The following is a 4036-nucleotide window of genomic DNA, read 5'->3' as shown; positions in this document are numbered from 1 at the left end:
TTCATATATCTATATATATATACGGGCATACATACATACATGCATACATATATATATATAATATATATAATATATATATATATATATATATATATATATATATATATATTATATATCTATATATATATTTATAGCTATACATATGCATATATATATGACATTCTCTCTCTCTCTCTCTCTCTCTCTCTCTCTCTCTCTCTCTTCTATTTTGAAGATTCCACCTTCTTCCTAACACAACCAAGAGAGAACACTGTTCCTGGGAAGAAAGCTAACTTATTATGAACCACATTTAAGCAGGGAACGTTTTCACACCCGCCCCCACCCCCACCCCTACACCAGTACGCTCAGTCTTATCTTAAAGTCTACCTTTACCGATTCTTCTCTTCTGGATTTCGATGTCCTCGCCTTCCTTGGATCCCAGTCAGAGACAGTATGTTCGTTCGTTCGTTCGTTCGTTCAGCCTCCTCTCTGTTTGCGTCCAGAAGAGCGCCTTCACCTTGGAATTCTTGAGCATTTGAACTTGAAGATCTCTGGAGATGTTGTTATCCTCGACGGAGCCACAGCTCGGAAAGAATCTGGGGCCATTCTTGCAGAGGTGGCCATTCTTGGCTCCGTCGAATCCTGCCCCAGAGATCTTCTCCGTTCAAATTGCTACAGAGGAAGAGTGAGAATAGGACTATTCTACTTACGAGAACAGAGGAGAAAGGCTTCTGCAATCCTCAGGAATCCCAAAAGGAAATCGCCCTTCAAGGCACGAAGGAAGGAAGACGAAGGACGAACGAACGAACGAACACACTGTCTCCGTCTGTCTCCAAGGAAGGAAGGAAGACTTCGAAATCCACAAGAGAAGAATCGAAGCTTCCGTCAGCTTCTCAAAGCAACCATCAGCATCAAGCGTCTTTGACTCAGCCTCTCGACAACAGGGTCTGCCGTCAAGGGCTAAGAGAAAGTGGATGAAGATTGCATGAAGGTCTGCAAAGGACGTCACAAGGAGACGAGGACCAAAAGGAGGGCTGGATACTGGAAGAGGATTGGATACTGGAACTACTACAGAGGAAGAGTGAGAATAGGACTACTTACGAGACCAGAGGAGAAAGGCTTCCCAAATCCTCAAGAATCCCAAAATGAACTCGCCCTTCAAGAAACACGGGGAGGAGGGCGAAGGACGAACGAACACACAGTCTCTGTCTGCCTCCAAGGAAGGAGAAAGACTTCGAAAGAATCTGAAGCCACTCTTGCAGAGCTGTGGTTTCATAGAATACAGCCACAGAGATCTTCACTGCTCAAATTGCTAAAGAATCCCAATTGCCTCCGTCTGTCTCCAAGGAAGGAAGGAAGACTTCGAAATCCACAAGAGAAGAATCGAAGCTTCCGTCAGCTTCTCAAACCAACCATCAGCACCAAGAGTCTTTGATTCAACCTCTCAAAGGACGGCACAAGGAGACGAGGACCAAAAAGAGGACTGGACACTGAAAGAAGACTGGACACAGGAAGAAGACTGGACACAGGAAGAAGACTGGACGCAGGAAGAAGACTTTACGCAGGAAGAAGACTGGACGCAGAAAGAAGACTGGACGCAGAAAGAAGACTGGACGCAGGAAGAAGACTGGACACAGAAAGAAGACTGGACCCAGAAAAGAAGACAGAAGACTGGAGGGCAGAAAGACTGACAAGACGCAGGAAGAAGACTGGACACAGAAAGAAAGACTGGATAGCAGGAAGAAGACTGGACACAGAAAGAAGCACTGGACACAAAAAAGAAGACTGGACGCAGAAGAAGACTGGACTCAGAAGAAGACTGGACGCAGAAAGAAGACTGGACGCAGAAAGAACGACTGGACGCAGGAAGAAAACTGGACACAGAAAGACTAGAAGACTGGACGCAGAAAAGAAGACTGGATCACAGAAAGAAGAAACTGGACGCAGGAAGAAGACTGCGCACAGAAAGAAGACTGGACACAGAAAGAGACTGGACACAGAAAGAAAGACTGGACGCAGAAAGAAGTACTGGACACGCAGAGCAAGACTGGACGCAGGAAGAAGACTGGACACGGAAAGAAGACTGGGACGCAGAGGGAAAAGACTGACACAGAGAAGAAACTGGACAGAAAGAAGACTGGCACAAAAAAAGAAGACTGGACGCAGGAAGAAGCTGGCTCAGGAAGAAGACTGGGACGCAGAAAGAAGACTGGAGCGAAGAGGACTGAAAATGCAAGAAAAAGCTGGACGCGAAAGAAAGATGGACCAGGAAAGAAGACTGGACGCAGGAAGAAGAGGACACAGAAAGAAGACTGACGGCAGGAGAGAACTGGACGCAGAAAGAAGACTGACGCAAGAAGACTGGCTGACACAGGAAAAGAAGGATGGACGCAGAAAAGGAAGACTGGACACAGGAAGAAGACTGACGCAAAGAAAGAAGACTGGACTACAGGAAGAAGACTGGACGCAGAAAGAAGACTGGACACAGAAAGAAGACTGGACACAGAAGAAAACTGGACACAGGAGAGAAAGACTGGACACAGGAAGAAGACTGACGCAGGAAGAAGACTGGACGCAGAAAGAAGACTGGACACAGGAAGAGGACTGGACGCAGAAGAACGACTGGACGCAGAAGAGACTGGACACAGGAGAAGACTGGACGCGAAGAGGACTGGTACGCAGAAAGAATGGACTGAAGACGCAGAAAGATGACTGGACGCAGGAAGAAGACTGATACAGAAAGAAGACTGGACACAGAAAGAAGACTGGACGTAGGAAGAAGACTGGACACAGAAAGAAGACTGGACGCAGAAAGATGACTGGACGCAGGAAGAAGACTGGATACAGAAAGAAGACTGGACACAGAAAGAAGACTGGACGCAGAAGAAGACTGGACGCAGGAAGAAGATTGGACACAAGGAGGAAGACCGACAGGCGGAAAATAAAGAATGAAAGGATGGAAGAAAAGGTAAACAAAGAGAAAAACACCAGTGTGAGTCAAAAACGGAAAAGGAGAGAAACAGAAAAACCACAGTTGAAGTCAAACGGGGCAGGAGAGCAAGGAACATTGATTAAAAAAATCAGATAAAAAAACAGAGAGCAGAGAAGAGAGAGAGAGACAGAGAGAGAGAGAGACAAGAGAGAGAAGAGAGAGAGAGAGCCAGTCAGAATAAGTGCATAACGGACGTTCCTAAGAGTAGCCCTGAGAGCCTAAATGTTCCGAAGGGGAAGTGGACTTTCAATTGTTGGGCCCTTGAGCGACTCACGAGGTGGTTAAGGAGTCGTAGGGGAGGAGGGAGGAGAGGAAGAGGAAGATGTTATTGAACAGCAACAACAAGGGAGCAGATGGGGGTCACCGTGGAGTCTATAAATGAAATAAATCAAATTCATCTGTTTACCAAAAAATGCAACATTGAAATTAGGCTATGATGCTATTCAGCTCTCAAAGCATTGATAAGATAAGAGTTAGAGGAGTTGGACAGCAAGGTAGAGGGTTTCAGAAAACGAATGAGGGATTCAGAAAACAAATGAGGAATTCAGGAAATAAAAGTTCCTAAACGTGGAACTGAGAGAATGTAATAATAAGAGAGGCTGGACAGCAAGATCTAATCATCAACGAAAGCCATAATAAAAGTTATGTCTATATTCTATACACTGCTGCTATAGATGAATATTTACACAAATATTTGATCTGCAAAACTACCTTTCTAAAAGCAGCTTCTTCATCTCTGAACATTTTACCCATTGATTTCTCCTGGTTACTAAGAATAAGCTTACTACATATTTTCAGTACAACCAACGTTGTATTGAAAATAATAATAATATTTTCCCAAATATTATTATTATTTGGGAAAAACTCTCTATCACAAGAGCTTGTACAATGTTCTAAGGGGTCAACAATAATAGAAATGTTAAAGGTTCGTGTATAATTTATAAACACTTTATTAAACTTTTCCAACCCTTCTCTGGGTTCATCTCCAGTCCAAAAAAATGCATTTTTATGGATTGAAGATGAACCCAGAGAAGGGTTCGAAACGTATAAGTGTTTATAAATTAT

General features: G+C 44.0%; 1 pseudogene; it reads left to right on the top strand.

Annotated features, from left to right (window-relative positions):
• The first annotated feature begins 964 nt into the window (after positions 1 to 964).
• Positions 965 to 4036, top strand: part of LOC135209405 (trichohyalin-like) — an 11071-nt pseudogene continuing 7999 nt past the window's right edge.

The sequence above is a fragment of the Macrobrachium nipponense genome, chromosome 37, assembly GCF_015104395.2.
Source record: "Macrobrachium nipponense isolate FS-2020 chromosome 37, ASM1510439v2, whole genome shotgun sequence".
Lineage (NCBI taxonomy): Eukaryota > Metazoa > Arthropoda > Malacostraca > Decapoda > Palaemonidae > Macrobrachium > Macrobrachium nipponense.
This window is presented reverse-complemented; position numbering and strand designations above follow the sequence as displayed.